Source organism: Mauremys mutica, chromosome 16 (assembly GCF_020497125.1).
Source record: "Mauremys mutica isolate MM-2020 ecotype Southern chromosome 16, ASM2049712v1, whole genome shotgun sequence".
Taxonomy (NCBI): domain Eukaryota; kingdom Metazoa; phylum Chordata; order Testudines; family Geoemydidae; genus Mauremys; species Mauremys mutica.
This window is the reverse complement of record NC_059087.1, coordinates 24,666,402-24,680,498: the sequence shown is the minus strand read 5'-3', so window position 1 is coordinate 24,680,498 and position 14,097 is coordinate 24,666,402. Positions and strand designations below refer to the sequence as shown.

The window sequence follows — 14,097 nt, the reverse complement described above, 5'->3', positions numbered from 1 at the left end:
TTAGCTCGGCAGAAACAGTCTGGAAATCACATGAGAACAGGCTCACTCATGAGATGTCTGGCACTCCCTTGCTTCCAAGAAGGGCCAGAAATAATATCTGAGGACCATCAATGTGCTTTTGGAGGGGAGGCGGCTGTATAGACCATAGTTCCTTGGGGACCTGGATGTCTATCCGCCTATGAAAACCACCTTCCTTGTGATATTTCAGCTAGAACCCCAAAATGAAAATGGAGTCTGCTCTTTGATCTTCAGAAGATCTTACATCTGACATGAGGAAGGATGGCCTGGTATCTGAACTTGGCCCAAACCAAACCCATCATGAGCTTGGCTAACTTTGCCCTCCTTTCCTCCCCATGTTTCCACAAGCACCTGGGCTTGCCTGGGAAGAGGAAGTTCTGAAATACTGTGAGAAAGTTTGAGATTAATGTACTGTGCAATCCTTTCTAACTACCTAGGCCGGTTTTTGTCAAGGTGACTTTCCATTGTCTGGGCCCTTCGTAGCAGAGAAAAATCCAATTTATCACCTCAGTGGGAGTTTGAGGAGCTGAGCCCTGATGCGTCCCAGGACCACAGCATTATGGGGACATTCAGTTAACCTGACAGATGAAGATTCTGAACAGGTCAAGGGGTTTGCTTTGCTTGGTAGTGGGATATAGCTTCACAGTTTTCCCGATGATGCCTGGCAATGCCTATCTTCTTATTATGGGGCACTGACCGGAGCTGGAAGAGGATGGAGCTGCTGTGGATCCAAATGGCCTTACAGAAAGAACACCGTACCAGGCAGAAGAGACTTCCTAAGCTACTCAAACTCAAAGCTAGGTATGCATCTACAGACATGCTGCTTCCTTTACACATTTTTACAAGTAACTCTTACCCTTTGTAGTGTGATTTCCTGAATTTCTTTGCTATGAACCCCCCCACTCCCAAGGGTGCAAGTATTTCAGAATAATAAATTAACAGAAAAGCGCCACTGACTGCTGCTCAGTCTCATGCCGTAGTGCAGAATTTGCAATTTTAGCCCATAATATGTTTAAAGCTGTACTTAAAGTACTAATGACATATACCAAGGCTTTCCGAGCCATCCCTAGACTGATTTATAGACAGCATAAAAGGGAAGCCTGATGGCACTTTCTGAAGGTTAGAGAAAAAGACTTCACTTGAGTTTTGTAACGCTGAGATAACTCGGGCTTTAAGGCCGACAGAGACCATTGTGAGCACTGGCCTCCAATTAACGCATCTCCCTGAACGCAGAACAAGAAAAGCAGCAGCTCTCTGTTGACCTGGCAGTTAACAGCTTACCACAGTACACACCCACACCCCTAGTCCAACACCACCAGATTCCCAAGAAAGAGCTTGGCTTCACTACTGGGTGGAGATGTAAACAGCTCACATTACAATCCCCTCTAGGCAATACTGAATTGACGCACATGAGCAAATAAGCACCTCCTATGGAAAACCTTTGGCAAACTGAATTAGTTCTGGCATTCTGAGCCTTGCTGAATACTTAAATGCTTATCTTCTCACCAGTCTCCCCTGGCCTGACCCTTTGCACTCGCATTCAAGAAGCTGAATAAAGACTCCACTTGGCTATTATGGAGAAACAAGTCAAGCTTACAAACAGAACAGAAAAATATTTCCCCAAACAGTGACATTTTCCAGGTGCTTGACGTGCTGACTCATAACTCTCAAAACTCCACAGAGAGAAACATCTTCAGTATTTTAGGACTTCCTCGGAGAATTTACCTTTATGCATCTCTCGTCTGAGACGAGAGTTCCAGTGCTCTGGCCTCACTCCCGGGTGGGTGACAGCATCCTGTCTGCCTACAATCTCTCTGTGGTGAGAGCCGGCTGTAGCATTCTTCGAGTGCAGAGCTTATATGGCTGGTAGCACTGGCTGGGCACTGCTAGACAGCCATTACCTCCCACGCCAAAGAAAGCTGCATTTCAGAGGCGGGTGAAAATATTCTCATATCTTTAGTGCCCATTTGTGCTCTCGGATACACAGGGCCAACTTCTATTACTTTAGCAAGAATTGCCCATCGAAGGCGGAATTGGACCGATAGTGAAGTGTTTGGCCCCCCATCAGGATGAATGATGATTATATATAAAGAACTAAAATCTACATGCAGTTACTTCTCCCTAATGCAAGCTCTGAAAGTCAGAGAGAAGATTAGTGCTGAAACGTGTAGTTCTTATGTAGGATATTGGCTTGTCAGCCCAGGAATCCAAAGCTCTCGGCATATCCCCGGAAGAGCGAGCCAGAATGGGCAGCAAATTCACTGCAAATTGCAGACAGCCAAACAGAAATGGAGCACACCTCCTTTTGAAGGGATATCAACCAGAGGCAAATGGTACAAGCGTTATACCCCCTTGCTACGTTTAAAGCACAGACAACCATCACTATTCCCAATGATACACACCGCTAAGACGTTAAAGTAACGTGTTAGCGAGCAGTGAAGCTATCCAGCCAGCAACGTCCTACTTCGCCATCTTTTCTCCTTCTGGATCTCCCCAGGGCATTTGCACCTCCAACTGAACCTTCACTCTACCCATTGGCATTATTATTGGGTTTTATATAGTCAAGAGCATGGGTAGATCATGTAGCCTTGATGTTAGACCCCTACCTCTGTCTGAGCATCAGAAGTAAAGAACGTGCTAACAAAAGTCTCTATTCAAACAGAGTAATCAGGGAATATTAGCTAAAGAGGTGTGTTGGTAGCTTAAAAATATTTAAACACACACACACCCCTCTACCTAATTAATGTGTCCCACCCTCCTAAGACCACAGAAGGTGTTTGCTTGTCCTTCATGTGGTGAAGGAATTTCATTTTGGACTTTATCTCCTGAGCTCAATCAAGAGATAACAATCACTTCTGTGCATCTCAAAGTGGTTTATATTGATTTTTCTTGCCCACAAAGTGAGAGATAGCAGAGAGGTGCCTGCAGCTACCACTGCTTCAGTACATCACCTGCTTTTCCAAAGTCACACTAGCCCAGGGAATTAGCATGCATCCTAGAGCCACCACGTTAATTAAACCATTTGCTCCTTGATAGAATCTGCGTTGGGGACATCGGTGTTCTCCTGTCCCCTGTGTCTCAGTCGGTGACTGAAAAGCTAAGTCAGCATGCTGATCACCTTCGTAGTGGGTATCAAGAGTTTTGGGGTTGAAATTGCTGCATGCTCCCTGAACCAGGTTATTTAGGAAGCATCTTGCTGGGTAGCAGACTTGAGACCCCAAGTGGTCACGTTACGGCTGCTGCTGAAGGCAGCTGTAAGAACGTCACACAAGGAGCCAACAGCATCTAGCCCAGAGACTGATGGGGCCCTTGTGGGTTACTGTGCTATGAACAATGAGCAATGCTCCCTTGGACACTTTCACCTTCATTCTCCAGACTAATGGCCTTGTGTCAGAGGCACCTGATGGGCTGCTCCAGACTTCTGGCTAGCCTTGGGCAAGTCGCCCTGCACCTTGTGGGGTCACTTGGACCCGCTTTACACTGGTCTCTCTCATTACCAGTCTGATTTTACACTGATGTAAGGGTCTACACAAGGTCCAAGGCAATGGAAAATCTGAGCCACAGGATCATGATGCCTCAGTTCCCCATACCCAAATGGCAATCCCATTGCTTTTCTCCCAACCTTTGTCTGTCCGTTTTGCCTAGTTAGATTGCAGGGTCCTTGGTGCAGGGATGGTCTTTCACTGTGGTTCCTGTGGTCCTAAGGAGGACCACATTTAAAAACAAAACCACTTGTTGCCCGATCTACACTAGGGGCAAAGTTTTCTTTTAAAACCACAGTAGTTAACCAAAACGTTCTACAAACACAACCTGTTTTCCTAGTCAGGACATGGGCTAAGCGGAGAGGAGTGCCGTGGTTCTGGATCTCACAAGCAGCATAACCGTCTTCTGCCAGGGGTAGAGGTTAGAAACACGAAGTCTCTGCCAGGCTAGTTCAGAGACCTGCTGTGTTAGATTTCTGCAGACACACACACTAAAATCTACACACTCTCTGTCTTATCTTCTGTAAGGAGGAAGCGCTACCAGGCTCCTGCATTATTACCAATAACCCGGTTGCCTCATTATGAGGCACCAGTTAAACAAAAGCTTGAAGAGCTTTCACTAGGTTCTACCTTTAAATAAACTTAAGATTTATCTTGGCAGCATGTTTTAAACCGTCACAGATCTTACCTCCCCTATGTCTCTTCCTCACAGCCCCGAGTTATCCTGTGCGGGAGCCATCGAATTCCATGCATTCGGCTCTTTCCGACACAGAAATTCATGACGACAGCCCCAACCCCCTTTGCAGAGCCCTCTGAACATGTCGTGTCAGAGAAACACAGAACATCAAAGGGGCTAATTATCTTTAACACAGCGCACACTAACACACACCAAACAACCTAAAAAAATACCCCTTTTAGGCAGGTGTGTGCGATTCCGAGAGTTTTGGTTTTAAACTCCGGGTCCTTCTTTTCCTTGAGCTGCCCAGCCGAGCGCTGAAGGGAGGGAATGATTGAGTCTGTTAATATCGCCCATAATGAAGCAGCTTTATGGAAAAACACAGGGAGTTGGGGAGAGCAGAACAGAATAGGTTTAAAGCAGGTAATTTTCATAATTGAATGCAGGCATTCTAGGGAGCGTTCGGCATCTTCCCTTTTGAGAGAAGTGAAAAGACCTGACATCACCGCTCTTGCCCCCACGGCACGTCAACGGGCAGCAGCATAACTGCCCCCCTCATCTAACCTGAAAGACAATATGTAAAAGACAAAAGAGACAAGTTCATGAATAATGGAAGGAGGCCTCGGAGGGGCAGGCTGGAAAAGAACCAAGCAGCATGGTCCAGCAGACCGGCCACTCACCTGTGAGTCTGGAGACCTGGGCTGTGCTTCAAGTTCTTATTGACCTTCAGTGTCATTTTGGGCAAGTCACCTGACGTTGCTCTGTGCCTCGGTTTCCCCGGCTGTAGAATGGGGATAACGACACCCTGTTTTTCCAAGTCTTTGGAGATCGAGGGATTAAAGACACCAGATAAAAACTAGGTATAACAGAAACCGTCACAGTAGACTGGCCTATTAATAGGATTCTTTGAAAATCCTATGTGAGGCCTGAGAAATTAAAAGCAAACAAAGATAGATACACAAAAAGAATTGTGGCACTGACAGCATTTGCCTCTGTCGTATTATCCTCTGTCTGTGCATTGTCCTCCTCTCCCCTACCCTCCATCTGATCTCTTTACATGATAAGCTCTTTGGGACAGGGATTGTCTGTTACTGGTTGTACAGAACCTAGACAACAGGGCCCTGTTCTTGGCTGGTCCCTAGGCACTACCGTCATAAAGAAGAAGATGAGCCTAGAAATCCCCAGAAGCCACTCCTGGGCTCTGTTAGCCAAATCTGAAGCCAGGCTTCCCTTCTATAGCCAGAACTCTCAGCCTTGCACACAGCAGCTTACGCAAAAGGAGACAAAGCCAGTTTAACTACCATGCTTGAGAAAGAGCAAGCGCGCTTCTCGTCCACATGGGGTACATCCGCCAGAGCAGCATCTGCACCGAAACACGAGTGCGGTAGGGTTCCCAATCAACCACAGCACCGCTGGCAGTTGGCAGCTCCCTGCCAGAGCACCTCTGTGTGCTCCGAGCTGGGCTTCCCATCGCTTGAGATGGCGTCAATTTCTAGAGAGTGAGATTGTTCCCCAGGCTTTGCCCAGTTTGCTCTACCGCAGAGCTGGTTTCCTCACTCAAGCCATGGGTGAACATGGCTGGATGCACAAGGGGACAGAGTGGCTCCTCTGTCCCTCCTCCTGGGGCAGCACCTGGGCCAGTTACACTAGGCTCCAGGTAACAACCTGCCACATTACAACAGGGATCTGCTAAGCCTTTTATTTAGATTGTCTGTGGAAACTTTTTTCCTCTCCTCCACCTCCTCTCCCACCAGCCCTGCCACGGTACAAAGCTGTAGCACTCTGATCCTTCACACACAAAATGCGTCAGCGCCACGGTGAGGCATGAGTGCCAGGTACTATGGGAGACCCAGGTTCAAGAATGAGTAGGAGTCTCACTCAGCAAGACTGAGAAGGGAAAATAAATTAAAAAAAAACAACAGGCGTTAATCAGAGACCTGAGGCTGGGAGCAACTCAGGCTTCTTATCGCTAGGTGCGCCAGTAGGTAAGGGCTCCCACGCCCCTGGCCCATACATCGAGTGTGGAGGAGACTCATGTTTAAGAGCCAGCAGGACTCCCACACATCAACCTGGTAGTCAGGTCCCCCCAGAGTGGCAGACCTAGAAGGGTGGGTGTGGAGCAGAGAGAGCTCTCCAAGCATGGAGCTGCTCAGATGCCTTGGAGGTTGCTGCTGGCCCAAGTTCAGCAAGAGCCAGCGGCTGAGAGAGCTTCCCACGCGGCCAGCCTTTCTTTCATTGTGTTCCTTTCTGTAAGTGGGTGTAATGCCAGGTGTGACTCTCCTTTTGGGAACGCTGCCCCTGCAATCAGTATTCAGTCAGCCGCACTCAACAGGTGCCTGGCAGGTTTAAGCAAAGGAGACCCCTGGAGCTTTACCGAACAATCCACACGCTCTTATCTGGCCAGAGTTATTGTCTCAGGCTGTGGAAAAAATGGAACGGAACAATTTATTTGCACGGAGACTAAAGGGATGTATGCTACGGGCCAGACCAGGGCGCTCTGGATTCAGGGCAGACCCCCTGTTGAAGTCAGAGGACACTGCCCGAATAAGGTGCATAGGACCCGACCCTGCTGAAAGTTTGCAAAGCAATTGAATTTGTTTCCCTTTATGACTGGGGGTGAGGGCAGGGAACCCTGGGTCCACAGCACCTACAATCGGACTGGCCCATCTCCCCCCTCCCAGCCACACCAGCCCCCCAGGGCAATGTACAGTGCACAAGCAGCAGAGCGTGTCCAGGTCCATCCTGCGCCTCGAGGCAGCGTCGCCAGCAGAACTGGGACAGATGGGATCCCAGCCGGGGAGCCCAGACAAACACACCACAGGACGTAACACAGAGCAGGCCCAGCAGTTCTTAGGCAGGGCCTCATCTTTTCTCCTGGTATCTGACTTCATCCCATGGGCTCTGAACGCCCAGCCAGCATCGTACATCAAACAACTGCGCTCGTCCACATTACCAGGCCAGATGCCGACGCCTTTACTCACCACCCAACAGCCCGTCGCTCCAAGAACAGTTCCAGGCCAGTGGGTGGGACCCCTGCTGTTAGAACCTGGCCCTTGGTTACGAGCAGCGTTGGCTGAAGTACACTCGTGGGCTCCAGGCAAGCACTCCCAACAGCTGGGATCTGAACCTGGCCGCTCAGGAATTGCTAAATCGGGTTTCCCATGTCTCCTGGGACAGGACGGGACATCAGCAGACGCTGCACTTGCTCTTTGCTAGTAGACTCAGGTGGGCAAATCCCACATGATCACTTTCCTGGAACTGCTGGTGTGGGGGGATGGCTACAGGGCGAGTGAAGGTAGCAAAGGCAGGCCTACCCATGCCAGCTTCAATCTACCTAGCACAGAGAACAGTGTAGTGACGGCAGCACAGGTTAGCAGCCAGCGTACAAACCCTCCAGAGAACCTGGGCCTAGTCTCTGGTTGCTAGCCAGGCCTGCTCTTCTGTTGTTACCCACGCTCGCTAGATGAATGCTAGCGCAGGGACGCCTGCCTTCTGCATGTGCACTGTAGGTGTGCCATAAACCCTCTGCTTCTTCATGTACCTATCGGGTTAGGCCACTACCGGGGCCAGATATCAGGCTGTGAAGATCCGATCCAAATTGCAGATCCAACGTGCCTACGGTTTAGAATAGAAACTTCCCCTGTTTGGAGTTCCAGGAGCCAGGGCCGGCTCCAGCGTTTTTGCCACCCCAAGTGGTGGGAAAAAAAAGCCGCAATAGGCAGCACTTCGGCGGCAGCTCTACCACCGCCACTTCATTCTTCGGCGGCAGTTCGGCAGCAGGTCCTTCCCTCCGAGAGGGACTGAGGGCCCCACCGCCAAATTGCCGTTGAAGAGCCGGACGTGCCGCCCCTTTCCGTTGGCCGCCCCAAGCACCTGCTTGCTGCGCTGGTGCCGGCCCTGCCGGGAGCGTGAAAAGCAGTCTGAAGCGACTTCAGAGTTTTGCAGAAACAAACAAACACACACACAGTTGCTCCTGGGAAGGGAGCTTTCCTGAAGGCCACAGCCCCGGGAGCGGTACTGCCCTGGGATTTACATCCCTGAAAATAGCGATAGCAATTGGAACACGATACGCTGCTAGCAGCCTGTTCCCCGCAGCAGTCACAATGCCACCACTATTTTGGTGCCTACACACACTTTAGCCACCATCTGTACCATACATAAATACATGCTCATACGCCAGCTGAGGGAACTTGAAGGGGCAGATTTTCTGGACGGGGGTGGGGGTAGATGTCCATGCGTTCCTCCACAGAATTTCAATGCGTTCCTCCAATAAGCACATGGGTTGTTATGCTCCTTTACATAAGTAACTGACTAGGCCCTGGCATTAAAAGGGAGGAATACATTAACGCAGGACCAGGAATGATGAAAGCCAGGGTTCTCATCTAGGCCACTTACTCGCCATGTGACCGTGCGCAAGTCACGTAATTGCTTTGTGCCTCAGTTTCCCCATGTGTAAAATGCTTATCAGGAGAGAAGATTAAACCGTTTCCACCTATGTTGTTTACGCCACATACTCAACACCAAATGGCAAGATAAAGTCACCAACGCAGAGGTTCTTCAAAAAGGGCAAATTTACCAAATGTGAAAGCCCTGCTCAAGCAAAGACGATTGCGCTGGCTAGGCCATCTGAGTAGATTGGAAGACGGACGCATACCCATGGACATGCTGAACAGGGAGCTATCAGAGGGAACAAGAACAACAGGATGTCCCAAGCTCCGCTATAAAGACACATGCAAGTGAGATATGAAGGAATTTGGAATTGATCCTGACTAACAAGTGGCATCTACATTTTGCAGAGAAAAGAGCCCATAGGAAGCAAGCTCCCAGCCAGGACACAGGCATTTGCAATAACTGCCAAAGATCATGCAACTCTTGGATTGATCTATTCAGTTACACAAGACATTACAAACCATTTACATCCTAGGCTGTGGTTCCCACCATCTCTCGCAGACAAAAGGATGCCAGCAAAATGAGGAGACCACCACCTACCTCACAGGCAGGGGCGACTCCAGACCCCAGCACGCCAAGTGCGTGCTTGGGGCAGCATGCCGTGGGGGGCGCTCTGCCGGTCACCGGGAGGGCAGCAGGCGGCTCCGGTGGACCTCCCGCAGGTGTGCCTGCGGAGGGTCTGGTGGAGCCGTGGGACCAGCGGACCCTCCGCAGGCATGCCTGCGGGAGGTCCACCAGAGCTGTGGGACCGGCGACTGGCAGAGCACCTCCCATAGCATGCCACCCTGCTTGGGGCGGCGAAATGTCTAGAGCCGCCCCTGCTCACAGGGATGTGTCAAGACTCACTTAGTGTCTGTGAAGTGCTTTGGGATCCCTGGGTAAAAGGATGCCATAGAAACACTGGTTAATAAAGGCAGGTTTTTGTCGCAAATGGCATGTCCATATTCTGCAGGCCCCTTGGAGAGGTTGGCCTTTGGAGTCTCAGGTAACACAGTTACCTAGCGGACGTGAGGCCAGCCTCCGTGCTGCACAACATAGTTACACCCTGACTGTTCCATCCATCCTGCCCCCTCCCATCATCTCCCTGGCACAGTCCAGCAAAGTATCTCACAGCCCTGAGCAAGGAAAGATTTCTCATTGGCCAAGCCAGCCAGCAGAGCACCTGGCCCTGGGAATGGTTAGAGGCTGCAGGAGGTTCTTTCCCTGAATAAACACTGGCTTTCCCCCCCAATTCAAAACCTGAGAGTGAGCTGAGCTTCATTTCCCATGGCACCGACTGGGCTGGGGGCACAGACCCAAATTGCCGTTTATGTGGTGAAAACAAGGCAGTGGGCGAAGTTCAGCGTCAAATGAAGCCTGAACACCAAAGCAGGAAGTGGAGCACTGAGTTTTCTGTTTAATTTTTGTTTGAAATGGGGATGGGGAGACTCTGTTTGCCTCATTCCAAACCCACCCAAACTTTACTGGTTGGAAAGCTTGACTCGCCCTCGGACACCATCCTGCCTGGGAGAATGAGAAAAAGGAAGAGATTCCAAGGGGAAAAATAAAAAGGCAAGGTCTACATGGCATGTACTTGCTCCAGCCTACCTTTCAGAGGGCTCTGCTTATCCTGATAGGAATGAAACCAGCGTTCAACAGAAATTGAACAGAAAACACTATAGAAACCTATAGTCTTTAATACACAATGATCTCCTGTCTGCAGGCTTTTAGAACCATCCTACAAAATGCTGTAGTGGGAAGATTATTTGTATTGACATAGCATTTTGGAGCCCCATTGTGCTAGGAGCTGTACGAACACAGAACAAAAGCCAGTTCCCTGCCCCAAGGAGCTTACAATCTGAATTACCGCCGTGTTCTACAGAACTTTGTCTTTGAGATGGTAGCACATTTCTCCCTTTAGAAGGGTTTCAAAGAACTCTGACCAGCTGTGTGAAGCCTGGACAGAGCTTGTTCATCCACAGCGTAAAAGCAGCCCTCAAAATACTGACAGTCTCTTACTCAGGGTCTCAAACCGATGGCAGGAAGAGTGTAGTTTGGGTTAAATTGCCTGCGGTCTCACCTAACCTCTGGAACTGCTGGCACCGTGGTTTAGGACCGAGGGATCTCTCTGGGGTGTGGGGGGAAGGAGGGGGAATGCCAGCCAGAAGACACACACCATCAGGCCTAACAACCCATTTGTACAGCACCTCACACAATCTAGTTCCGGCCCACTCCTGCGGCTCCTAGGCACTACCGAAATACACGCTAAAACGTAAATAAATAATATGACCTTCAGATGCAAACTGGGAAGCAGGGTAGTTGCTATGGAGAGCAATCCTCCCCCCCACCACACACACACACACACACAGGATTTATAACACAGACAACAGCAAGCGCTGCGATTGCTGGCGAGCAGACAGCTTGGGTGCAAAAGACCCTTGGCAGAGCCAGCTGGGCTATTTTTGGAAATGAAACACGCAGGCAGTTTCCTGTCTGCCCAGAGAGAACAACCAACCCAGCACACAAACCTAGATGCTAGCAAAGCCCAAACTTAAAGGGAAATCGCTTAGTGAAGATCTCAGACTTTGTCACAATTTCCACCACTTGGCTGTCCTGCCTTTCTCCAAGGAGCACCGCGAGCAACACCCTTGCCAAGGTATCACAGCTCCTAAAACAGGGGAGCCTCACCAGCAGAGCACAGTCCAGGAGAGACCTCAGAGAGCACCGTGGATTCTCCTTCCTTCCCAGCACTTTGCAGGAGGTCGGGGAAAGACTGGAACTTCCCCAAACCAGTGCACTGGCCACACATCAAGGGACCACCTCAGTGTCCCAGCAGCCGCCGGGGGACTCGCTCCTAGGAACGGAATGAAGCCTTTCACCTGGGGAATTCGAGCCTGTCTCAGACTATCCAACCCATGCCAAGCCGGGGAAGCCCCCCAGCTCCAGGTAATGGGAGTGTAAAATATTGGCAGAGAGGGTACTCACTCGGCTTGGCCTTCTGAAGCGGCACTCCAGTCCTCTCGCATTCCCTTTCAGTCTAACCCCAGCTCCAGCACTGCCTTTCCCATCTGGAGGCTAAGTGGTAATTAATCAGCAGGAGCCCTCACCAGCCTCGCTGCCTGTGTTACTCTGAATGAAGGAGGATTAATTGACACCACCTGGGAACAGCAACCTGTGCCTTCACCCTGCATTGCTGGCTCCGGAGGCTGCCCGGGGACGGGTGTGACACCCACCCCCAGCCCTAATTGTTCTTTTTTTGGCCTGGCTTTTGTTATGCATTCCCAGGAACCCCACTGGGTTAAGGAAAGGCTCTGGGTTTCTCCTGCTTCCCTGGGACCTGGCCACCATTACCTTTAGTTCGGAGGGTTTCCAGATCAGATCTGGACACATTTTGCAGAAATGTGCCTCTTCCCTTCCCCGCCTCAGACGCTGCTGGCCCTCCTACAGCTTGATCTTTCTCGTGCGTTTCCAGAAAGGCTTTCCCTTCAAGAGCAGATCCCAACGAGCGATTCTGCAGTGCCTGGTGATGTGCTAAAGGCACCAGCACCCCCATTTAATGCACTGGGAGTTAGCCACACCCATGCCACCCACAGGGCCTGAACCTCAGTGACTCCCTAAGGGCACGTCTACACTGTGCACTAAGCCCTGGCTGTGATTCAGGTTTGAGCCCAAGCCCCTCTGGGGTCCGCACACTGATCAGCCTGACTCAGGACCCGGTCCTGGGGCCCCATTAGGTGGGTGGGTCGGAGTCCAAGTCCGGCTGTGGTTTTCCAAGCCCTGTCATTCTGCAGTGTGGCCGCAGCTCAGGCTGCAGAGCGGAGTCAGCAGGGCTCCATAGCCGTACTGCATTGTGTTACCAGAGCCGTGAGATCCAGCAACCGTGAACCCAGCTTTACAACACAGTGCGGATGCTCAAGAGCGGGGTTAGACACCTGAGACCATAAGCCTGGGTCCCATTGACCTGGGCTTAGTGTGCTAAAGGCCCCCTATGCTGCCCCATGGGCAAGGGGTCTCCCTGGCCAGTAGAGAGCTGGGACGGTGCCTGTGTTACCCCTGTTCCTTAGCTCCCAGCGTTATGGTGGGACGGGACACTGCCATGGGCAAAGTGCAGTGCACTCCAGCTGTTCTCTGCTTCCCACTGGGGGGCCATGGGGAACAGTGCATAAGCTAGAGCAGCCCAAAGACCACCCCAAAATGGGGTATGCACAAAGGTGGCTTCAATGAACCTTCACCTTCTCTGCTGCTCTGGCCCCAGGGGCTGAGAATCTGGGCTCCAGGCTGCAGTTTGGAGTTGGTACCAGTTTGGCTCCTAAAGAAAAACACTGATCTTTAAAAAGGATTGTTCCCAAGCCTCTTTCGGAGCAGTGAGCTCTAGATAGGGTAACGGCTGCCCGAGCCCGTACACAGGAAACCAGACAGCAAATAAATCACTTCTCTGCTCCCTGTAAATAATGGAACATGGCAACAGCAGGAATTCTCCCACATGTCCTGGCTAACCCAGCCCCTGGGGCCTGCCAGCATTAATGGGGGGTACCTTACCCAGTCCTACACCACCATTGCTGGTGGAGAGAGGGTGATCACGCGCCTCGAATTTCTCCATCAGCTGCCATTCCAGCCCGGCTCTCGACACATGGCGGAGAGCGAACGAGACAGGTAATTCTGCAAAGCATGATACAAGGCAGTCACATTGCTAGCTGACAGGGCCCTTATCCCAGAGATCGCGGCAATGCAATGAAATGTCACAAGACAAAGGTCGCCCGCTGTGAGCTAAGTGTGAGGCAAGTCACCACGCTCATTTTCAGAGACATTGATTCCAGAGCGTGGTCTTTATTTAGTTGCTCTTAACGACGCATGAGGCCGGTTCCTCAGTGGATACTGCAGCACTACAGGGTAGGGGTTGCTGAGAGTGCCGACATTCCGACTGGTAAGGAGAAGAGATTCCACGGGCCACATTTTCAGTTCAAAGCTTCCCAGTTCCCCATTTCTGGGGCCAGATGGTGGGGAATCAGCCCCTGGCATTGGGTGAAAGCAGCCTCAGGGATTCTCTAACAACCTTTTTCATACTCGGACCCCCCATTTCATCCCCCCCTCCACTCTCTCCTATTTAACAATATGAGAAAGGAAATCACAACCCCCCAGCCTAACACCTGTTTACAACCCTGAGGCTGCCTACAACCTCAAGGAACAATTCGAGCAGCTGGGAATAGCTGGAGCAGAGGGATGCCCTGATCTTACCCCATTCTCCCCAGCCACATCCTCCTGGCTGGCCACATCTACTGGGATGCTGGCTCCTTCGTACAGCAGAGCAGCTTAGAATGGTAGTAGCAGAAGAGACGGTCAGGCCCTGCTACTTCATCCTACAGCTTGGTGAACACTGAAAAATAATTGTGTCTGTTTAAAAACCTCCAGTGAATAGTTACACGTTCCCTTCATCCCCTGTATGCCCACCTCGCCCCACTAGTGGTCAGCCCATGAAAGTATTCTAAGAAACGG

General features: G+C 50.8%; 1 protein-coding gene across 1 annotated transcript in view; it reads right to left on the bottom strand.

The window, feature by feature from the left end:
* NOS1 (nitric oxide synthase 1) overlaps window positions 1-11,696 on the bottom strand; it is a 150,199-nt gene extending 138,503 nt beyond the window's left edge. The window contains exon 1 of the mRNA XM_044990167.1: window positions 11,590-11,696. The gene's annotated coding sequence lies outside the window, so the exon portion shown is untranslated. The remainder of the gene's footprint in view (window positions 1-11,589) is intronic.
* Window positions 11,697-14,097: the final 2,401 nt, after the last annotated feature.